The 25,343-nt window shown below is 43.8% G+C and overlaps 1 long non-coding RNA gene across 1 annotated transcript in view; it reads right to left on the reverse strand.

Moving 5' to 3' along the window:
- Positions 1-328: 328 nt before the first annotated feature.
- Positions 329-25,343, reverse strand: part of LOC143135368 (uncharacterized) — a 58,860-nt gene continuing 33,845 nt past the window's right edge. Inside the window, exon 2 of the long non-coding RNA XR_012988918.1 lies at positions 329-913. This is a non-coding gene — a long non-coding RNA (uncharacterized LOC143135368). The remainder of the gene's footprint in view (positions 914-25,343) is intronic.

The following is a 25,343-nucleotide window of genomic DNA, read 5'->3' on the forward strand; positions in this document are numbered from 1 at the left end:
GGCCTCTGAGGTGAAGTAAGTTAGGAACAGGTTGCAAAAAAGAGGATTATGGGGCCTCTACATGGGGCTGTTTTGGTGGAACCAGACTGACTGTCCTCAGGTGACTCGTGATCGTGGAGGAGGAAGAAGGGGGGCTGGAAGTGTCTCCTTCCCTCACATGCTCTGTGGGTTAATCTCAACTCATCCCCACCACCCCCATTTAAACATGACCCTCTCTGTCCCCAACTCACCACTACCCCTCCCCCCATGCAATTCCATTAACCTGCTTACTTCAAGCAGCCAGACATTCCACTATCCTCAATTCCCATGAAATGACACCACACGGCAGTTTAACAAAAGCAATTTCATTTCTGTGCTCCTGTTTAATCATTACACACATATGGGCAAGCATTTGTTCACCTTGAAGTAATGATTACATTGTTGGTTTTAAAAGGCTTTGATGGAAAACCTATGTTTGAGAATTAACCTCAATCTGTGTGATTATAAGCATTTTGATTACAACTGTCAGGGTATTAGGAGAGGTTTCATTCATCTAAGGCTGTTTGTTCAAAGTCCAGTTGTCTTGGTGCCAATGAGTCCAGGCGTTGATAAGATAACTATGTTGAGGTATTTAAAAACGTGACTGACACCTCTGATCAGCTGGCAGGAGGTAGAGGCGACCTGAACCACTTGTGTGGCTCCTCTTCTCCGTTTGTAACCCAAAAACCATCTCACCCCTCTCTTTCAGGGGGTCGACTCCACTTCCCAACTGGTGATTGGTTTAAAGACACACCTGGCCCACATCACCAGGTTCGAGGTTCCTCGAGGTCATCCTCCAGCTTAACTTTGTCCTTTACTTGATCAACTTCATCGCTCATCCGCTGTCAGTCTCCAGAAACAACGTTGGCCGCAAGAGCTGTGTGGCATGTGGCCTCTGGGAAAACACAACAACAACAACCAACAAAAAAAGTGAGCTTAATGGTGAAGTCTGAAACTGAGCATCCAATGAACTACAATAGCACAAAACGTCCCATAAACAGCTGTGGCCCACTGGTTAGCACTCTGGACTTGTAACCGGAGGGTTGCCGGTTCGAGCCCTGACCAGTGGGCCACGGCTGAAGTGCCCTTGAGCAAGGCACCTAACCCCTCACTGCTCCCCGAGTGCCGCTGTTGTAGCAGGCAGCTCACTGCGCCGGGATTAGTGTGTGCTTCACCTTGCTGTGTGTGTTTCACTAGTTCATGGATTGGGTTAAATGCAGAGACCAAATTTCCCTCACGGGATCAAAAGAGTATATATACTTATACTTATATACTATATACCTTGAACTCCACATTGAGCAACGTCAGCCTCCTATTCCCTTATTTTGGATCATGTCACTTAACTGTGATGGATGAGCATGACTACTTTATCAGATTGGCCAAATGCAATTGAAACTTTGCCCTTACCATGCCATGTTTGGGCTCTCCCAGCATCAACATAACACAAGAACAAAAGAAAATGAAAGTGGATCAATGAAAACAATTGATATATGCTGAGATGTGTGCATGTATGTTAATATAATGCAGGGCTTTGTTTATGTGACTCGACTTACATTGTGATGTGCGTAGAGCTGCAGTGCTGAGTGTGTGTGTGTGTGTGTGCATAGTGGTAGTGTATGTTGAGCATAGTACTAGTATGAGAAGAGATGTAGCTCTCTCTCACTCTAGTATGGGTGTGAGCGCTCTCATTTGGCTGATGACAGCAGCTCATCAGGGGGATGGTGGCAGCTGGCCTGGAGCCAGCTGGGGGGAATTATCAAATCAGCACAGCAGCAATATGCTTTATGGTGTCTGAGCTGCTGTGCTGTGCTGTGCTTAATTCTTTCTCTCTCTCTCTCTCTCTCTCTCTCTCTCTCTCTCTCTCTCTCTGGGCTCTTCAGTCAGACATGTTGTGTCAAAGCATGTGCAGTATAGTTCACATTCTACAATGTACCACAGATCACAAACCAGGAGATATAGCACTGTTAACTTACATGGGGAATATGTTTCATCACATTTCTCACAAATCACACTGGTGTCACACTGCTTATTGATTGGTGCAACCTGTGGTGTTCTTGCATGGAGATGAGCAATGGCCTCCAAACTAGTGATGGGCAAATGAAGCTTTGTTGAACCACTGAACCACAGCAGTGTGAACCTAGCGACACTAGCTGAAAAGCAAAAAGATGGCCGCCACACATACATTTTTCAACATAATTGTATTTTTTCATATTGGATTTTTTCATTAGTGTTGCTAGCTTCACACTGCTGTGGTTTAGTGGTTCAACAAAGCTTAATTTGCCCATCACTACTCCAAACCCCCTAACCTACTGACCATGTTTGACTATTAATTCAGCAGAGCACAAAGCACAGGTGTATCTCAGGTGACCATGATCCGTCTACTGGGGCATCTAAGATTCAGTCAACACCCTGGTGCTGGAGTAGAAAAGGAGGACTGAAGCATTCATCCTTTAGTGAGCATGTTTGACTTTTGCTGGTCTCATTTTGTATCAATGGGATTTTACTGTTGGCCTCCTAAACTGAAACAAATCAGAAATGACTTACGGCCATCTAGCTTAGCCACGCCCCTGTCCTGTCCTTGTGTGGGAATATGGAACTATTCCAGTGAGGAGGGGGGATATTGCACTGACCCAGTTCCTATCAGCAGCGTGAGGCAGGGCTCCTGCACTGTGCTATCTTCTGTTATCACCTGAGAGATTACATGGACCTCACGGGCTCAGAGCAACAGAATTATCTGCACCATCTCTATTATCTAGAACTTGTGCGTTCTTCTAAACTAAGGTAGGGCTGTGTGTACAGTGCAAATGGAACGTGATCACAGCTTTTCTACTTTGTACACATTTTGTTATGTTTCAGACTCATCTTAATATGGATTCAATAATTTTTTTCACATCAATCTACACACAATACTCCAATACTCCACAAAAAAACAGGTGATTGGAGTGTTTTGTAAATTTATAAAAATAAAAGACTGAAATATTCAAATTCAAGTATTCAGACCCTTTGTTATGACGCTCTGGTGCATCCTACTTCTATCAATGGTCCTTGAGATGCTTCTACAATTTGATTGGAGTCCACCTGTGACTAAATTAATTCACTGGATCTCTTTATATAAGGTCTCACAGTTGATGGTGTATGTCAAGAGTAAAAACCTAGCCACGAGGTCGAGAGAATTGCCCGTAGACCTGCGAGACCTGCTAGGGTTGTGTGAAGACACAGATTTGGGGAGAGATACAAGATAATTTCTGCAGCATTGAAAGTGTCCAAGACCACAGTAGCCTCCACCATTCTCAAATGGAAAAGTTTGTAACAACCAACAGTCTTCCTAGATCCGACCGCTCAGCCAAACTGAGTAATCCGGGACAAAGGACCTTGGTCAGACAGGTAACCAAGGACCCAATGGTCACTATGAATGAGATCCAGAGTTCTTTTAAAGGAACACGCCACCCAAAATCAGTAGTAATATATGTTCTTACCTTAACTTTCACGAGTTGAGTCATACCTCTCCCGCGCCGGTAGGTGCACTCAAACGCTCTGTCGCGCGGCGCGAATGTGTTAGCATGTTGCTATGCTAGCGGGCTCTGCCGTGGCCGTAGAGAGAGGAACATAGCAGTAATCAAACACCTCCATTTTTTCCCTACTTAAATACAGTTGCACGAGTAGTTGATAAAAATGTGTACGTCACACAACATGAAACGTGACGATTTTCCAAGCGAATAAACAGGAGAACTACAATGTGTGGCGCAATAGCACTTGGGAGTACTTCGACCTAGCGTGGTAATATTATTAACACCTAATTGTAGATCCTATCCACCACAGAGTTTAGAATCCATGCTGGATCGACCCTCAGCCTCTCCCTCCCCTCTGAGCGAGAGAGGCACACACACTAGAGATGCGCTGATGGGCTATTATTTCAACCATAACTGCATAACTTATCATCCATCAGCCATCCATCAGCACCAAAGTTTGTTGACCAATGCAGTTGCACCCGCCCACCATCCGTTGGTTGTTTTATTGTAGGCTATATGGGTGATGCAGCGCTGCTGACGTGAGGCTAGAAAGCCCTTGCCTGTTCTAGAAAGACTGATCTAATGCAGCAAATATATTAAAAGGCTGAAGTCGTACATTGGCTAGGCCTATCCCCAGAATATCAGCAGCAAACTCAGTCTCTGTCGCGCAAAACAGTCTCCAAATAAAACGCACATCGGCCTGTTGCCTATTCTGCCAGCTTGTGACAATATATCGTCCAAAATGCTTGATTGCATTGCATTCTCCACATTTTTAGCTAAATTTTCATGTACCACATCAGCATTTTTGTTCAGTGAATCTTTTCTAAATTGCTTTACAATTACCGTCGGGTCCTTGTCAGCAGACTTCGGCTTGCCTCTTGCCACTATTCACTCCTTGTCTTCCGATGTCATTTCTGAGTCATCTACAGATGTTTACACACATTCACTTCCCTAAATAGAACCAACTTGACGTTGACTTCAACCTGTGTTATATCCTACATGAGACTGCCTTGGTTATTTTGTTTAGATATTAGCCTATATATAAAACACATAATTGTAGCCTACCATTCAGGGAATAGGCATTTAAAAGAGAGACAGAGAGTGATATGACTCAGAAATGACATCGGGCGATGGCAGTGCGAGATGTTCAGAACGTAAGAGCTAAAACTTCTACAAACTCAATAACATCCACAGCGGAAAAAGAAGGTAAGAAAAATAGTCGGAAAACTTAGATGTGTAAGGCAAGCAAGCAAGTTTGGCGGTTGTTACTAAAAATGTAAACATGCACGTTGCACTGTTGTGCGGTGGAATTCAGAATGAATGGAGTCGGAGTTTCTTTAATATCGAGGCGTCATATTTGTCCGATGGCCTGCTATAAAATGAATTGCGATGTCTGTCTGAAAAAGATGCGCTCGTGCAGTCAAAATGAATGGGAGTCTTCAGAACAGGCTTGTCAGTCAACCTGACATATGTGTAAAGTAGCCTATAATGTGAATGACTTGTTATTTTATCAAGGATTTCTTTCTTTTTGCAAAAAATAAAGTACAATAGGCATTAATTAGTAGGCCAGGAGCATGCTGAAATTATGTGGCAAATTGCGTTTTTTATTACAATGATAAAATTGTAAAAGGACGTGACCGAAGCTGAGGCAAGCCAGGCAATAGGCCTATAGGCCCGACGGTAATTGTAAAGCAATTTACAAAAGATTCACTGAACAAAAATGCTGATGTGGTACATGAAAATTTAGCTAAAAATGTGGAGAATGCAATGCAATCAAGCATTTTGGACGATATATTGTCACAAGCTGGCAGAATAGGCAACAGGCCGATGTGCGTTTTATTTGGAGACTGTTTTGCGCGACAGAGACTGAGTTTGCTGCTGATATTCTGGGGATAGGCCTAGCCAATGTACGACTTCAGCCTTTTAATATATTTGCTGCATTAGATCAGTCTTTCTTTGAAAATTGGTCAACAAACTTTGGTGCTGATGGATGATAAGTTTTGCTAGGCAGTTATGGTTGAAATAATAGCCCATCAGCGCATCTCTAGTGTGTGTGCCTATCTCTCGCTCAGAGGGGAGGGAGAGGCTGAGGGTCGATCCAGCATGGATTCTAAACTCTGTGGTGGATAGGATCTACAATTAGGTGTTAATAATATTACCACGCTAGGTCGAAGTACTCCCAAGTGCTATTGCGCCACACATTGTAGTTCTCCTGTTTATTCGCTTGGAAAATCGCCACGTTTCATGTTGTGTGACGTACACATTTTTATCAACTACTCGTGCAACTGTATTTAAGTAGGGAAAAAATTGAGGTGTTTGATTACTGCTATGTTCCTCTCTCTACGGCCACGGCAGAGCCCGCTAGCATAGCAACATGCTAACACATTCGCGCCGCGCGACAGAGCTTTTGAGTGCACCTACCGGCGCGGGAGAGGTATGACTCAACTCGTGAAAGTTAAGGTAAGAACATATATTACTACTGATTTTGGGTGGCGTGTTCCTTTAAGAGGATAAAAGAAGCGTAAAGGACAGTGTTGGAGTATTGTGTGTAGATTGATGTGAAAAATAATTGAATCTATTTTAAGATGAGTCTGAAACATAACAAAATGTGGAAAAAGTGAAGCGCTGTGAATACTTTCCGTATGTACTGTATGTGTGTGTGGGTGTGTGTGTGTGTGGGTGGGTGTGGGTGTGGGTGGGTGGGGGGGGGGTGTTATGAGGGGTTTCGGGTTATTTTCCAATGACTACTCTGTATGTACTACTTTGTTGCAATATTTACCATTTACCTTGAGAAGATGAAGAATAATTAAGGAGTTCATAACCATCCACCCAGCATACCACACAATCACAATACACCTGAACTTTACTCTAAATAAACAAAGCTATAATGTCAACAACACCGCATCAACATCACAGAGCATCAGGAGTGCTTCCAGCCTACTCAGCACGCCGGCCTCATTTATAAACACAGCCCTAGCCCCCCTCCCCCAACGTCCCTCAATCGTGGCATCCCTCAGCACCTTATTATGGGCTAACTCACAGCCCTGCTTCTCATTACCCGGCGGCAGGGAGGCAGTCTCGAGCCGTAGGGCCCGCACATCTCACTGGCCCGCACATCTCACATGAGGACCTCCGGTAGGCACACACAGCCCACAGAGGGAGAGGTGTGGGGCGCAACAGCTGGCCTGCATCAGATAGAACACCTCTCACACACACACACAGAGAGACCATGCAGGCCAATGGAGTGAGAACATGCTCAGATCAAAACAATGATGGTATCAGAATTAAACTACTAGACAACCGGGTGTACAGGCTCAGTGCATGTTCACAGGGTGTGGGAATGTGGCTTTGTGTATGTACACGTCTGTGTCTGTTCAGTCTCACTGGGGTACGAGTTGACTAACATAAGTCAACTCGTAATCCAACATAATGACAGAGTACAAGTAAGAGAGTATTCTGAAGTGTTCAGGTTTCTGATGTCTCATCAGGGCACCTTGAACAAGCAAATAGAAACACTCCCTTGTGCAGTTACTGAAGGTTCTAGTAGAATTTATTATTGGCAATGAATAATAAATAATGAATAATTTGTAGGAATCAAAAATTATTGAGCACTGAGACATTCTGTCTCTTTTAGGGACTGTTCGTTATTTATTTAAAGGGCTACCGGAGGAGTTTTGGGAGCGTTAGTCAAAAAAGACGTGACCCTCCCTCGCCAGCAAGAAATTTTTCTATGACCCTCCAAAGTGATTGAGAAAAAACGCATTTTATTGATGCCTTCTGGGTCAATTTCAGAGCTTGCATGCTACCACTCCTTATGCCTTGAAAAGGCTGTCGTTTGCACAATTTCACAATTAATCACCGGGACCGAAACAAACCTGTCAACTTTTTCCGGGTTTATCACGTATTTTAACTTTTTCCCCGCTGTGTTAGGAGGAGCTGCAGGGCCATCGCAAGGGGGTGCGAGGCCCTGTGCGAACTTGACAGATGTGAGGCCCTTTTCACTTAGGTGCATGCCATCATGCGATAGCCTACTTTACACATAGCCAAGGCTACCGTCGGTGCTTTTTAATAGTAGGCTAGTCTAATAAGCTACACCAGCTTGTCTTTAAGAGGGGAAATTGTATAGCCTTAGCTGAGTCACATATTTGGCCATATGCTGTTTATAATAGGCTACATCACGAAGACAAACTAGTGTAACAAAGGCGAACACTTTAACAGGGGGAATTAATTGGGCATGAATCATTGTGCTGAACGCTATTTGTCAATGAGCAGAAACACACACGACATTCAAACTGTTGATAAGATGTGCACTATGGAAACTGGTCTGTAGGCTAACATTGGACAAATAAATTACATTGACTCGCCATATCCTGACTCAGAAAAAAAAAAACATTTTCTTGCTTATTTTGCCGCAAACTCAGCAATGAAATCATAGGCCAGCTTGCAGGGTAGCGTCTTTTTCAATTCCTAGAAGGGCGGGCCCACTAGTCTCTCATGGAGGTGCGCAAATAGTTTTTAATAGCCTGTTCAACTTCGATAAGCTTCGTTCACCCGATGCCAGTCACTGATCGCAATTTCAAAGTTCGGGAAGCTTCGTTCAATCTTTTTAAGTGCCGTAGCCTATCTGCCCCTAGGCTATCTCGAGCCTAAGGTCCATTGCGTTCTGAATTCGGACGTGCTTAAAAAGAAAAAGAACTTCGGGCTAGATTTTTTATAGATGGTTATGAGGAGCAATACGAGAGAAATTTGATGATCATTGATCGTTGTTTTGGGACGTTAAGCCTTTTCCATAAGCATCAGTGAAGGAGATTAACGAAACATGCCGTCACGTCAGGCCTAATATGACTTAATGCAGGCTTTTAGTGATTATGAGGAACAGTATTAGATACATTTGGTGATCACTGAACATTAAGCCATGTTAAGCTTTTTGCTTAGGCTACAATAGGCGTTAAAGCAACACCAAAGAACTTTTCCTCTGTCGCACGCATTTGTTTATCCAGCACCAGCTTTGCAAATAACAATGTCCACAGACAATGTAGAATATGTTGCATGATTTTATGAAAGTAGGATGTATTGCGACATCAGATGCAAGTCAAATTTGTAGTTTCTCATGTCTCATTCCATCGAACTACAGATCCGCTACCCGATCCGGCAAACTTACATAGTGCGGTTATAGCCGATAGAGGGCCGCGAAGCGAATGCAGAAAGTGCTATTCACTCAATTACGAGTTGATGAACCATTGAAACGATTTTGGAAACATTATTTTAAGGTACAAAAAACTCTTTGGTGTTGCTTTAAAGAAGAATAAACGCTTAATGTCATCTTTGGCCAGGTGCGAGGCCCATCAGACGCGAGGCCCTGCATGGGCGACGGCCCAAATTTTGCTGTTTTCATGAATGCAAAAGTTAGGTGACCCTCTCTCCTAGAGTAAAAAAAGTTTTGTGACCCTCACCTCAACAAAGAATAAAAATACATGACCCTCCCCTTTTTTCCTCCGGTGGTCCTTTCCATAAATAACGAACGGTCCCTTAGTAAAAATTACTCCAGAGCTCCATCTGTAGACTTATAGGCTACCTTTCGACCAATCAGTGACAGACTGGCCCAGCTGAGAGGAAGTCCAAATTTCAGCTCCTGCTCGTTCTCCTGTGACTCCATCGGCCTGTCCAGCTGTATCTGTCTGATTGACAGGCAATATCTCTCTGAAGCATCCTTACAGGCCCTTCACTTCACTCTGATATCATATTTGCTTTTAAAAGAACAACCTGAAATTTCCCATAAGGCACTGGGTCATGATGACCTCAGGTCTGTGGAACAAGCACAAAGCCTGAAAGCTCCCAGCCAAAATAGGGCTTTAGGACAGCTGTGCTCCCAAACATGTTTGGCTTCTCATCACATACATTTCAGAGTTAAGGGCCATTTTAAAGGGCAGTATCAAATAATTCTGGATTCAATCGTGCCCATACCGACATCCTACCAAACTGCTAAGAGCCTGTGGCCATAATATAAGTTAGCCTTCCTAAATGGAACGGTCATAATAATATTTAGGACTCGTGGAATGAGAAAGTAAAGAGACACACACATTCACTGGAGTTTGCAACATTCGTGTCCGAGTTCTTCACAAGTCAAAGCTCTATGAATGGCAAAGATCTCACTAAATCTTAACTGAAGTTCACCCAAAGACATGTGGGAGACTCCAAGGTCAAATGGAAGAAGGTTCGTTAGTCTGATGAAACCAAAATTTAGCTTTTTGACCATCTGATTAGATGCTATTTTCGGCGGACACAAAACACTGAACACAAAACACCAAAAACGCACCATCGTTAATCTAAAGCATGATGATGGTGGTAGCATCATAACCTGACTCTCGCCAGATGAATTTCGTTACGCCTAGCTCTGCCTAGCTCCACTCACATCCATCTGGGCCCAGCCTTCTGAAACACCTCTCCAATGCAGTGTTTTTCAACCACTGTGCCGGGGCACACTAGTGTGCCGTGAGAGATCATCAGGTGTGCCGCAGAAATTTACCCAAATGTCACTCACTGGTCCAGAAAAGCAAATGTTGCATCAAAGAATTTATAACCACATGCTCTCATTGATTGTATGATTGCACTATTTGTGGTATGCAGGCATTGTACAACGGGGGCCCCATATCCAGTATTCACAGAATCACATATCCAGTTCATAACAACAATTAAATTAGATATAGTCACCTACAAATGAAACAGAGGGCGCTTGTTTTATTGAGCAGGTCTTGCATAGAAGCCATACTAAGGCTATTTGTGCATTATTTGAAGTTTTAGGCTATGGTACGTTTATTTTTTCTTCACACAGGATGTTAGTGTGCCGTTGGACATTTTAAGTGTCAAAAGTGTGCCGTGGCACAAAAAAGGTTGAAAAACACTGCTCCAATGGATCGATCCCAGATAGGTGAGGTGAGCTAGGCGGAACGAAATTCATCTGGCGAGAGTCAGGTTAGTAGCATCATGCTGCGGGGATACACACATACAGTGCAGACAATCTGATTCAGTCTGCAAAAGAACTACGAGGAGAGAAGATTTACTCTCCAGCAAGACAATGAGCCAAAGCCTACAGCGCAAACTACACAGAAATAGTTTAAAAGACAACAAGTTGAAGGTTCTGGAGTGGCCGAGTCAAAACCTCAATCCTATAGAAAATCTGTGGCTGGACTTAAAAAGGGCTGTTCACACTTGATCCCCTTCCAACCTGGCAGAGCTTGAGCAGTTTTGCTAAGAAAAAATGAGTAAAACTGCAGTATCCAGATGTATAAGCCTGAGACCTATCCATGCAGACTCCATGTTTTAATAGCCAATGCTGCCAATGCTGACTTTAAGAGGATTATTTTGCATATATATATTTTTTATTAATTAACATTATTTTGTAAAAAAAATCGTCTTTCACTGATATTAAATAGAGGGGATTTTTGTAAATTATTGTAAAAAAGGCCAAATTAAATGAATCAATTCCATTTATAAAAGCAGTAAAAGTGGAAATATCCAAGGGGGGAGGGGTGAATACTTTCTATGGGCAGTGGGCACTGTCTCTCACTGTGTGCGCCTTAAACATACAACAGAGAGAGGGCACATGAATGAAAGCACATTCTGCCTGCCAGAGAGTGCACATGAATGAAAGCACATTCTGCCTGCCAGAGGGGCAGAATGGTGAGCTGTGCCTTTTTGGGTCGTCCTTTAAGATATTTGTTTGCTGTAACATCAAAAAAAAAAATATATAGTTTGTAGGTAGGGAAATATTTATTTTTTACTGCCAGTCATTCATCATTTTGGACAGTGTGTGGGCTTGCTGCATGCTCCTATCCAGATGCATGTAAAGGCTCGCTCTTTCATGACAATCTAGCAAAGATTTTTCATCAACCGTCTCTGATTCAAGATCGATTGCATCTCTAGCCTACAATGGCATGCAGACAGGCCTACGTCTGTACTCATAAGCTACCGACCGATCACTTGCAAGGAAGAGATTTGAAGTTAGGTGCCCTGAAGGTGTACCCTGGCTCTCGCGAGAGCACAATTTGAATTTGCTCAGCTATGACTCTGGCGATGAGTAATGATGCTTATTACCTATGCCCATGGAGCCGAGCTGCACCAATCACATCGGTGTATCTGATATAGGCGGGCCAGAGGCGAGCTAAACAGATGACGACAGTGTTGCGACGTCGAAGTCCAGAAACATTGGTAGTGTTACCCAATTGCGTCGACATCCGGAATCGGTCAGTAAACATTGGTTGTAGTGTTATCCAATTGCTTGCAGTGATATTCAAATGCATGCTTGGTGCCAGCCCTCGAGTTGGGCCATTTTCATTACTTGTAGCCAGACCCTTAATCTTTCGGATTTGGGTCTGGATTTCCAGGCTACTGAAGGTGAGCAGTCATGCTAAAATTAGCCCAATTGAACTTCTTACCAAATGGCATGATATGCATGAAGGCTTGGCGATTTATTGCTTATTCCACTTGTATTATTACATCGCTAACATTAAACCTCAAAACTGAGCTAATGTTGAGACATGACTGTTGTGTTGTTGAATTCACATACCCTACCAGAAGTTTTGTCTTCCTGCTGTTTTCACCATACCTTTCTCCTCATTGTCCAATGAGTTAAGCCTAGTCCTATGATTTCTTCGTAATCACTAAACTTTTGATTCTTTTGTAGCTTAACAAAAGAATTCTTAACACGGTCACTGGTCAACTCCATTCAACTCTACTTGAGATGAAATTATACCGTTCAGTTGTGGGCCCTGCAAATCACAGTTTAAGGGCTGTGACGAGTGCGGTTTACCTGATGTAATGATAGCTTAGTAAATTCAACTTAATATAGCAAGGCACAATGGCTGTGTCTCTGCATACGTACATCTGTCGAATAAATGTACAGATGACAAATGTTGGAAATCTGTCTAGTGCCTCACATGACACTTGACAGATATGCTAGAGCCAGTCTCTATAGAGCCAGTCTCTAGTCCATTGAGAGAAAGGAGGACGTGACCAGGAGGACGTGACCAGGAGGACGTGACCAGGAGGACGTGACCAGGAGGACGTGACCTTGTGGTTGAGCCTTGATTTCTGGAAGGGGCAGGAGGACCGTAAACGTCAATTGGCTTTTCTTTGTGGTGGAAATGTGGGGCCAATGCTAATTAACACATTACACTCTGTGTGTGTGTGTGTGTGTGTGTGGTGTGTGTGGCTGGCAGAATTGAAAATGACCTCCGTCGGACATAAACAAATTGAAAGTCCTGCCCTTCTCTGGTTCAACATGACAGCTAGCTCACTCAGTTAGCTGGTCTAGAACAATCTCATTGTATAAAGTAATAACAAATATAACCAGGAAACGGTTAACACTGTGTAAAAAAGCAAACAGCAGTGTTGTGCAATTGGCAAATAAAATAAACGGAACATGTGGGTGTGCATTTGCATGACTAACCCAGCAATTTTCAGATGTGAATTCCTTTTGTGTTATCTGATTTAATAAAATCCCACCAAAAGATTAAAAAAAAACACCTGACGTGAGGAAGGCTGGAATATTTGACAGTTTTTCATAAATCAGCCTGAAGCCCAAACAAGCACCACAGTGTAAACTTAGTTTACAGCCAAGGACAGAGTGTGGAGCAGTTCGGTTACCTCTGCCGTTCTGGCGGTTATTGCCCAACAGCTTCACGTGTGGCTCAAAAGGATAACGTAGCCCCCGTTTTTCCCCCCACATACTTGCGTTTGTCTGAGCAGGCCAAGCCCTGAGATTTGATAGTGAGGAATGCACTGGGGATGTTCTGTCAGCCAGCTGCCAGGTCACTGCTTGGTCCACCGAGATTAGGCCTGATCGACTGCCCATATCGCTCAGCTCACACAGCCCCCCTGCCACTGGAGGGGTGAGTAGGCAACATTGCCCTGCTGGCCTTAACTGCTCACCCCCCTCATCCACCACCACCCAGGCCTATCTCCATCTGCCACTAGGCTCTGTATCTGGGTGGGAAAAACTTCCTGTTCTGACCTCTCAACGGAAAGTTGACCCTCCCTCCATCTCTTCCTCCACTTCCACCTCCTCCACCCCCTCCTCCTCCTCCACCCCCTCCTCCTCACCTTACCACACAGCTCTCCTTTACACAAGCCCTGCTCACTGAAATGCTGCAGTCCTCCCACACACAGACACGCACACACACATACCATGAGTGAACCACTAGCACACTCTGGAAACTCCTCACAGCCCCCAGACTGCCCTCGGGTAGCACTGGATCACTCTACCTTACCCAAGTCAGTCACAGATGCAGCAGACGCACCTTTTAATCCGTTTTTTTATTTTCCTCACAAATATGAAACTGCAGTGTCTGCTAACAGTATTTACTGTAGTGGCCTTGAGCTGCAAGTGAAATAGAGAAACTACCTTTGAAAGAGTTTCATTGAAAACCGGAAGCATGCATGGTAAAAGTACAAATGAAGCCTATTAACTATAAATTACCTCAGAAGCACAGCTAAAAACAAGGGCCCTATTTAACTACCTGACCAAACATTCTTAGAAATGCTTGTTTTCTAAAGCCACCGTTCACAGTAAGTGCAGAGCAGAGTATAGGCCCGAGTATTTTTAAAACGGTGGTCTCTGAAGCGTGATGGGTCTTCTCTCATCAGCTCAATGACAGAGTTGCATGAAACCTCTTCCCTCAGTGACCAGAGAGAGAGAGCGAGAGAGAGAGGGAGAGAGAGAGCGAGCAAGCGAGAGAGAGAGAGAGAGGGAGAGAGAGAGAGCAAGCAAGCTCAGTCACCCCTCTTCCCCATTCACCATCCTCCCGTCCTTTGTCTCTCCTTCCATGATACTGTGATAAAGGTGTTTCACGTCAACAGCCACACTGCGCTCTTAAAACATGCTTGACAATGATTCCCAAAGGGGCTTTTTGTACATTGTACAATACATTCAGATGAAGATGGAAATGACAAGAGCAACAAATTTACAAAATGTCTCATCTTGCCCAGCTAGACCACAGTGGATCGTGAGTAATAAGCGTGGCCCCGTTCACACGGTTCCCTCTGGGACAACTTCCAGCACAAAACAGGAATGCCTTCCGTTCTCCAACAGGGGAAGAAAAAAACATCCACAAACAAGCTTGTAGATTGAGTCTCTCATGAGATGAAACATATGTGACATGATCCAAGCTGAATCGGTCCCCTCGAGAGGCATTCCCTTCCGAGGGTGACTATGTCGTAATCACGTCCTCTCTGATGTACTGTCTGATCACTTGAGCCATAGGTGAAGGCATTCTATGGTAAAGAGCATACCTTGCAGAAGCTGATATTAGAAGGGAAGGGGGGGGGGGTAGCCTAATACAGTAAAGCTTTTCTATCTGTCAAACAAGCACTGCAGCAATGAAACCACATGGCAGCGGCTCATCAGATAAACCAGATCTGATATAAAAGGCACGACAGGCTCCTGATCAAAAAGGTCTGATAAGATTAGTGATTTCACAATTAGCGCTAGGCTACACATGTTCTGTAGAAACAGTCCTGGCCACAAGAAAAAAGATGTAATAACCATATAAAGGCAGATATTTCCGTCATGGTGGGGGATAGGGGAGAGTACTGTACACCCTCCCCTCCCCTAACCACCCACATCATTCCCTGCATGCAGTGCACACACTGCTGTGTACTGGGATAAGGTGAGGTGTGTCTGGAGTAAATGACAGACCAGTCTTACGTCTGACAGTGGGCCAGGGGAGCAGACCACTGGTGCGGGTAAACAAACACCACGGCCACATGAGAGAAGGAGCTGCAGCCAAGTGCGAGGAGAGTGGGCCAAACTGCCATCGGGCCTCGGCCAACCAGGTCTGCCGCTGCCTGCCAACCAGCCAGCTTTGGCACGCCTGCCAAAAATGCACACACAGGTCACTCTGAAAAAGAGGGTGAGAAAGTAAACGTGAGAGAGGGAGAGAAAGAAAGAGAGAGCGAATGAGCAGGAGTGAGCAATTGGGGCAGTTGATAAGGGAATCCCTCTGCCCTTTCACAGAAGTGTCTCTTCTAGCACCCACACACTTCTCGTACAGGAGCGTAAGAGACGAGCATTACTACATGTGTTTACCTCAACAGCAGCTTGGGGTTGTTGCTGTTTTTTTTCTCCGTGGGCATGGGGGTAGAGGTGAGCTGGATCTTGCCATTGACTGGGGGCGGGGGACGTCTACTAAATGTCTTCTTGTCTAGCTGGGTTTATGTTTACAAGAAATCAAATTCAATCGACAAATACATTATGATCACCCAACCACCCTCCTTCTCCAAAGGTCTCCAAATATTTTTTCATAGTTAGTGTAAGAAGTTAATGAATGAATTTTAACTGCAAATCATGTCAGGCATTTATGACCAACAGGAACAGGAATCGCCGTTCCATATCAATGCTTATGAATGGTAACTATAACAACCATAGTAAGACGACGGTTGAGCCTGGAGGCAGGCTTCGCAACAATGGAATCTTACTGTAAAACAAGCTAACTGTCTATCGCTGTTATAGGGCCAACGAAAGTTTTAGCCTACAACAAGCTGAACTAGTGGGCGGAGGCATCTTTGCCCCTCGCCATCGTCCATTAATTCCGTATAACAGGACACCTCGGCGGCCGTTATCCCTTACCTAAGGACCTCCAAATAATAACCGCTGTCAATGGCAACGGTTTTTCATTCAAAAGTGAAGGCAGACGGTTGATCAGCTGTGTTCTAATAGAACGCCGGTCATTATTGGGAAAATAAGTCCCTTCAGGGCGAAGCAAGACCACAGGCACGTCGGGGTCCGGTTCGCCCTGTCGGGACTTATTTTCCTAATAATGACCGGCGTTCTATACATTATCCCTTACATAATGGAGCGGAATAGAAATGTCTGATTTCAGACTTAGCCGGCGTAACAGGTTTACGCTGAACATGTTTGTTTGAACATAGGTAAGGAGCTAAACAAAGCTAGTTTCTTTAACAGTTAGAAATATGTATGGTTATGAAACTGAAAGAGGACTGAGATTGACATTTTAACTGAAGTCGCAAAACCAACAACCAACCTGCCAGGAATTATCTGTCATGCTGTGAATGTGTATGCATGTATATAAGCTATTGTGCACGTGTCTATTCCACAAAAGGAAGGAGGGAAAATTAGATGGTCAGGGAGGACATATAATCTTACTGCAGACATGCTCCGGCGCAGCACACATGATACTTGGGGAGCAGGATCCTCTTGCATCCGTCTAGACATGAGAGCGGAAGCGTCTATTAAATATACCTCCATAAAAATGAGTAACATACCCCACTGGCTTCCCTCTGAACCAGAGCTCAACCTTTCACCCCAAACACCTCCCCCCGGAACAAATTTGTCAGCAGTTAACCTGGATGTCAAACAGACAAAGACATTTAGTTGCCATCTACCACGACCGTCCTTTTTTTGTAGATGTGTTTTATGAGGTGATGTGGGTAATGAGGTATGGCCTCATTGGAGTGTTTGCAAGTCTGACATTCAGATCTCCAGCTTTCACAAAAAATGAGCATGATATTTCTCTGAAGTAAAGGGGAGTGTAGGAGCAAGAAATTATGGGCCTTGTTTGTGTCTCCATTGAGGCGGTTTTGTTCCCAAAGCCATCAATACTTCTCTTAAAAAGTCTGGTAAATTATTCTTGTTTGAGAGAATGACTGTCTTCTGTGTGTGTGTGTGTGTGTGTGTGTGTGTGTGTGTGTGTGTGTGTGTGTGTTCTGTGTGTGTGTATCATCATTCTGTGTATGTGAGTGTGTGTGTGTGTGTGTGTGTGTGTGTGTGTGTGTGTATCTTCATTCTGTGTCTTCTGTGTGTGTGCGTGTATCTTTATTCTGTGTGTATGTATGTGCCTTCATTCTCTGTGTGTGTGTGTCTTCATTATGTGTGTGTGCGTGTATCTTCATTCTGTGTGTGTGCGCGTGTATCTTCATTCTGTGTGTGTGCGCGTGTATCTTCATTCTGTGTGTGTGCGCGTGTATCTTCATTCTGTGTGTATGTGTGTCTTCATTATGTGTGTGTGTCTTCATTATGTGTGTGTGTGTGTGTGTGTCTTTATTCTGTGTGTGTGTGTGTGTGTGTCTGTCTTTATTCTGTGTGTGTGTGTGTCTTCATTCTGTGTATGTGTGTGTCCTCATTCTGTGTGTGTGTGTGTGTGTGTGTGTGTGTGCGTCTTCATTCTGTGTGTGTCTTTATTCTGTGTTTGTCAGTGCTTGGGCTCACGTGTGCCCCAGCCATATGTACAGCTGATTCAGCATTCAGCTGATAGGGACAGATATGATAACCAGAGTCCTGTGGGTTTTAGGCCTAGAGACGGGCCTGTCACTTGCATGCGCCCACCTGTGGACAGTGCCATGTGGCTTACTGTGGCAAACAGCCACACATGGACTAATATGTAACCAAACACATGATATGCGAGGGTTGACCCAAGGAGACCGCATGTTTACAGTGAAACTGTAGTCACCTGACCTCAGGTTCACATTCAGAAAGCGCAAACCTGGGCATGATCACCTTGCATGTATAAGTAAACAAACTAAAGTACTGTATGCATGTAGGCCTTTGTGGTCAAACTCATTCACTCACACAGACACACAGTAGTAAAGCAGCTCTTCCTCTTAAGGGCCTTATTCTATCAGCATAGATTATCTCATTTAAAATTGCCATAGGGGAGCACATTATTACACTTTTACATTATACTCTTGTACATTATATCTGAAAATGTTCACATACTGTATTCAATTTTTCTTATTTCCTCTGTTCTTAAAGGAACAGGCCAACATTTTGGGGAAATTAGCTTATTCACCATCTCCTCCAGAGTTAGATAAGTTGACACATCCCTTCTCGTCTCTGTTCGAGCAATAACTCCATCTGAAACACCCACCGTTAGCATAGCTCATTGAGGTGGGCAGTTCCAACTAGCCCATAGCACCCAAAAGTAATAAAAGAACTCCAACATGGATATGTATCATCTTATCTAACTCTGGTGGAGACAGTGAGTAAGCTAATTTCCCAAAATGTTGTCGTGTTTCCTTAACATAAATAAACAAATGGGAGCGAGTTAGCGAGTGGAGTTGATTTAGGAATGGACACATTGGGCCTCAATTTGAATAATGGGCAATGTGCAAGTCTTAACCCTCTAACCGCCCATGTCGCAATATTGCGACAGGCGTCATTACTGAATAAAACAGACGATAGACCGGAGTACAGTGTAAAATCTAATTTGTACTCTTGACCACTAGTTGGCAGACACCCAGAGCTTCGATTCAAGCTCGTGAGAAACACGCGAGAAACGCACGAATAAGACGTGCATTTCCTCCATAACGCGGAAGCGATGCGGGCCATAGTTTTGCACAAATTGAAGCAGAAATACACCAAATGTTGGGGGGAAAAAAAATCACGTTTGATGACGTCTTGGATCTGTTATTCACCTATTCTGAAGGAGAATATCTGCCTTTTGGAGAATATGATCGATCGTCTATTGACTGATAGTTACGGTGCGTCTGTGAATGGAGGTGCGTCTTTGCGACAGTGTCCACTAAGCATACCATGCTTATTTCAACCCTCTGCCCAACATAGCTGGAGGTGCCAGTGGCAATAGTGATGATAGTGTCCGTAATGGACATGGACAGCAGGGGTTGTAAAAATAGGGCTCTGAAGAACTACAAAGTCACCCGCGATAGGAACTGATTTGACCAGGCCACTTTATTGTATAGTAGCATAGGGTTTGTGATTATAGTAATAGTTTACTATTGTTGGTTTACATGTGACTGTTTTCCTGTTCATTTGTTATTTGGGTGAAATGGAAAAAAAAGAAAGTAAAACGGTGGTTCCCATCCAGTGACGTCATAATATGCAAATTAGATGAGTAAATTTACCCCCTTCATAAACTTCTGTTCATACTCAATGATTTTCACATTTACAGTAGGACTTTATCTATGACCACTTGCAAGCCATGGCCTTTTGAAATTTTTATGTAAAAATCCAATTTATTTTTTTTAAATCCTGGCGGCTAAAGGGTTAACTCACGTTTGCTGTAGTTCATGCATGAGAACTTTGCATGTTGATGAACTCTTTGACACTTTGCCCACCATTTATCTGTTAGAGAAAGAAGGACCCAGGAGATGTAGCGTCCACTTCTCATGGGTGGAATGCATCTTATGATCGATGAAAAAAAAGCCCCATCCAAGGCACTTGAGCAAAATTTGGCAGGATGCCGACAAGCGTCTTTGGTGGCATGAGGACTCACCAGCCGTACTGTGGGGCCCTGAGAAGGGAGGGGCCATACTGAGGGGCAGATGGCACACCTCTCATTCCTGAACTTTGACCCGCCATTTGCCATGTTTCTATCAGTGCACGACTACACATACATGTGAGCAGATTGAACATAAAAAAAATAATGCTGAAGGGAATACCATCTCGAGATGATAAATCATTCTCTGACCTTTAGAAATGCATGACCCACGTCAATGGAGATGACGCGGCAAACAAAGACATATGACAACTGGGCATGCTCACAACACCCCATATGTTTACTGCCAGAAACTTGAACATGAATGAGGCTTGTTGTTCTCTGTCTCTCTCTCCCTCACACACACACACACACTTTTCCATCCATTGCCATCCAGACCAGTGTTTATTCAACCATGCTGACAGTATCGCTACCCCCCACATGGAGGTCAGGTGAGTCATGACACAAAGCAGAGCTGGCATCAGCCCACCAGCTGTCCTACAGCTGATGTGAAATCGGAGAATGTCACAGTTGCCAACAAAAGGCTAAAAAGTCCTGTTTTCCCAGATTCAGTCAGCAGTAATGCCAGTTGGCCATTTTCTGGTAAGGGGTTGCTCAAAATGAGACCACAGTTGCTTTATTGACAAGCAACTGAGCTACATCTTAAAAAGTAGGTAAAAGTATATATTTAGGTAGAGAAGACAAAAGGTAGCTTTTAATGTGAAAGTGATTAATGTAAAGAGCAGCACTCTGTTCACCTCCAAACCATTTATGCAGTTTGCTCAAGAGAGCGTATTTAAAATGCTGAGCTCTGTAAATTATTGTGCTACATAATTCATCGGATAGTCAAGAGTGTGAGTTCAATTCATTAGCTTACAAAATCTGTGAAGACTTGTGGGATGTCGACACATTTAATTACCTCTTGGATCAGCATTCAGGGTTTTACAGCCTTGAAGCTGGCAGAGTACCAGCAAGAGAAACAAGTTATGACATCTCAGTATTTTGAGTGGGGAAAAATTGCTAATGTGAACCGTGATAATGAGTTGGCTTTTAGAGCAAAGGCAATTTGAGAGATCTTGGGGTAAAAGAGCACACATCTGACAAAGAAAATGTTTAAATTTTTAAGTGCTTTGCCCCCATCGGCTCCTGGCAAACACTCCTAAATTGTCAGTATCTTGGCTAAAAAGCGTCTCCTGTTCCAAATTAGGAAAGCAGAACATCCAGTGAATTGACGAATAAATGCAAACTTAGCAGCAGACACACACAAAAAAACAACTATGATTTAAAATGCTGCAGAGAAGTAATCCTATGGACTTGGGGATTAGTGGTAAAAGTGTCCAAACAGGAACGAGCACACAAGCAAAAGACTGCAAGTGTGGACTCAGCAAATATACACACTGTCAGACAGGATTCATGGAGGCATCAGGAATGCAGAGCGAAGCTAATGCAGCCTCTCATAGCCTCGGTAAGAGCATGTTGGGATGAGTGCCAGACAAGCTGATGCTGAAGGCGTTGAGGGACACAGCAGGGTGGGGCGGGCAGGGGAGAGAGTGGATGGACGATGGGCTCTACCTTGAGTGACCGAGTGAACTCGTGTACCCTGAATGCACCAAGCCAGCCAGGCAGCACAGACGGATGATGCGGATGTTGCTCTGCAAACACAGATCTCTATCAGATGCTGACGCTCAGCGCTCAGCTGAAGTAGCTGACGTTCTTCTCTCAGCCTGGTTCAGATAAGCTGGCTGGGCACACATCAAAGGACTGCTGAAGCACTGTTAAAATGACATTTCTTTTCACAAAAGCAGATACTCAAAGTACCATTTATGGGTCAGGCTATAAACTGTGACATTTCAAAAAGCGACTGATGGCGAAAGAAGCAGTCTCGGATGATGCATGTTTGGGGAGACATTTATGCTGACTTTTATGGGTGTGTTTAAAATGAACAATCTCTGGAAAAACACCAAGAAAATCCAACAGGTCAGGGTCAGAGCTAATGCATGTCTGTCAGAAAGCATGACCAGTGGGAACAACGGGTGAGAATGGTGCTGCTATCACATGTATGACAGATGCACTAAATTCACCTGTCTGAATGAAGTGGAATGCATTTCCAGCACTTCCCTTTGGTGATGGGCACTCAAGACAAAAAGGCTGAGAAGAGGAAAAAGAATCCTGACAGGTAAAAGTCAGCTGAAGGCAAATTTTCCATGGTAGTCAAAAAGAATGAAAGAGCAAAAAGAAATTCAAAAGACAGCCCTTTCCTAGTAAGAGAGCTAGCAGAGAACAAAAGACAACGAAAAAAAAAAAAATCTTTTGAGAGTGGTAAAAATATGAGAGGCCTAAAAATAGCTGTGCATGGCTGAGACAAACAGAAGTCTGTGTTGAGGATGCGCTGAAGCATTGGGGGTAGTGTTACTCTAGCCTGAAGCATTGCACGATGCAGTACTGAGCCAGGGTCAGTGGGGCACACCGTCCTCCCTCCTCCTCCCCTTCCGTCCTCCCTTATCCTCTCCTCCCCTTCCCAGGCGGATCATGTGATACCCAGCCAGAGTGATGCGCAGGCCGGTAAGGGGTGGGGGCAGAGGCTTCTAGCTCCCTCCGGCTGACACTACTCTGAGCATCTCCTCCCGCTCCCGAGGTGAGGAACCCTTGGAGGCAGCACAGCCAGTGGCTAGGACTGCAGATCAACATTCACAGAATAGGCTTTGTTGCACCAGAATATGTTCATTGTTTAATCTAGTGTCTAGTATGCATCCAGTATGCTCATTTAGAGTAATACTTTATAGACTCAAGGCTACAACAAAAGATCATCTACATAATTCCTTCAGATATCAGAGGAGGTGTTCTCAACAAATCATCTGAACAGAAATCTATCACCTATACACAATAAAACATGAAAATCTGTGTTCACTTGGCTCTTGCAGCTGCCGCTGTGCGTGTGTGTGTGTGTGTGTGTGTGTAACTTGCATCGTGTTGAACCTGCGTGGTTCAGCCCTGCACACGCCCGGACTCGAACCCACGAACAGCAGCACCTCGGATCGGGAGTTGAGCGTGCTGACAGTCGAACTAAAAGCCCAGGCTGCTAGCTTTCATGCCAGCACTTCTCTTGAGGTGTCGGGGAGTGAGCTTTCATGCCAGCACTACTCTTGAGGCGTCGGGGAGTGAGGTTTACTAATGTTCCACACACACAGTTATGCTAGCTGGCATCCGTTACATGTGCATACACATGTGATGTAGGTGTGTGATGTAAATTACCACTGTTGTGTTTCATTCAGTCATCAAGACATTTTTTTAACCACTAAAATGATTCTTATTGACAGGTATACGGTTGCTAGTCACAGGTGCGAGTGTTGGCAGCGGTGAGTTGGCTGGCTGACTGTAGCTGTAGTTCTCTGGGACACGGTGAGCGAGCGAGTGAATGAGTGGAGTGATAAACCTCCGGCACACTGACACCTGAGAGGCTGCTCACCTGGGCAGGAGCCTAGGCGTGCCATTACACATTAATGCTGCTGCAGGAGATTAAGCCCCTGCTATCAGTCAGGCCTGACGCCCTCAGCCAAGCGCCGGGGCCAACAGTAGTAAATAGCTCTGCAGAGATCACTGCCCTGCGGCTTAAAATCCATGTAAACCAAAAATAAATGTGTTTTCACTTTGTCACATCACAGAAAAGGGTACCATTAAATCATTCATATAAATCTGAATGAATAAAAACATTGACAAGTAAAGCTAAACTAGACTTCAAAATCATGAAAACGTGAGGGGTATATTCTGCTCTCAAACTGGGCACAGGACACCTCACAGGAGGTGGACAATTCCTACCACATATTTGCTCCAACTATTCACTAGTCAAGTCAAGTTTATTTATATAGCGCATTTCATACACAGAGGTCATTCAATGTAACCTGACCCTAGCCAGATGAATTTCGTTCCGCTAAGCTCTGCCTAGCTTCACTCACATCCATCTGGGACCTCTTACATTGAGAGTGATTTCTGCAACCGATTTTATGGTACAGCCAATCAGGACGCAGGGCGGGAGTTTCATAGATGTGACATAGCGTAGAAGCGACTGTGAGACTGTTATTAGCGTCACGGGTTGGCTTTGATGTGAGTGGTTGAAGTAGCACGTCAATAGATGACGGACAAGTGGCTTATTCAATCATATGCAAGCATTTTTTGATTAGGCCCAGCCTTCTGAAGCAACACTTCAATGGATCGGTTCTAGATAGATGAGTGGAACTAGGCGGAGCGAAATTCATCTGGCAGGTTCAGGTTACATTCAATGTGCTTTACATAAACAAAACCAAACAATAATAACAAATAAAAAGCATAGAAAGGCAATATAGTCAAAGAATAGTTAAAAGGTAAAGATCATAATAAAAAGAAAACATAAAACACAAGGTAAAATAATTTAAAAATAAAGGATAATTAGTAAGCAAAAAACAAAGGCAAAAGTAGTAAAAAAAGTAATAAAAGATAAAGTAGAATAATTATCAAGGCAGATTCAGAATTTGTAACTCGGCACAGTTAGCAGAAAGCATCTGAGAACAGTTTGGTCTTAAGTCTAGATTTAAAACTGGCTACTGTTGGGGCCTTTTTGATGTCATCCGAAAGTTGATTCCGCAGCTAAAAGCTGCTTCACCATGTTTAGTTCTAACAGTAGGTTTTACTAGCAGGTTTTTCACCTGGGACCTGAGAGGACGAGAAGGTGTGTACTGCTGATCAACATGTCTGACAGGTATTTAGGTCCTGCTCCATTAACTGATTTATAAACAAGCAATTGAGCTTTAAAGTCAATTCTGTGACTTACTGGAAGCCAGTGCAAGGACTTAAGAATTGGAGTAATGTGGTCAGTTCTTTTAGTTTTTGTTAGAATCCTAGCTGCTGCATTTTGTATCATCTGAAGCTGTTTAATAGTCTTTTTAGGAAGGCCTGTGAACAGTCCATTGCAGTAATCAACCCTGCTGGAGATAAATGCATGAATGAGTTTTTCTAAGTCATATTTTGACATCAGCCCTCTGAGTCTGGCAATATTTTTGAGGTGGTAAAAAGCTGATTTAGTTGTCGCTTTCATGTGGCTGTTGAAATTTAGATCACTGTCAATTAATACACCAATATTTTTAACTGTATCCTTTGCCTTCAACCCTTTTGTGTCAAGGCGAGATGCAACCCTAAGTCTTTCCTCCTAAACCAGCTTTTCCTAATTAGCACAACTCTTCAGCCAGTAAATCAGCTAATTAGTGAAATCACCTGTGTTAAGTACCCAGACAGAAGGAATACATGGCAAATTACCTTTTTGGAGTTTGTCCACCTGGGAAATCATTACATCATCAAAATACCCTTTTAGGACCGCCCAAAACAATGTAACACTAAAAATGATGTCCTATATTTGGGCACGACACTGAAAAGTCGTCGACTACCGACAAAATCGGGCTGAAACTGTGAAATCTGCATAGGCCATAACCCTGAGTCCTGGACTAAAAGAGAATTTCAAAGGAGCTCTACATTGAGAAAAAACTTTTAGTCTAGGACTAGGCTTACTCCTGGTAAGGGACACTGGCCCTCAGAGTTGTTGCTGTTAGTTAGGCTCTAT

The sequence above is a fragment of the Alosa pseudoharengus genome, unplaced genomic scaffold (genome assembly GCF_046254945.1).
Source record: "Alosa pseudoharengus isolate Yale_2024_CS ecotype anadromous, Long Island Sound unplaced genomic scaffold, YU_APseudo_1.1 YU_APseudo_1.1_scf_2, whole genome shotgun sequence".
Lineage (NCBI taxonomy): Eukaryota > Metazoa > Chordata > Actinopteri > Clupeiformes > Clupeidae > Alosa > Alosa pseudoharengus.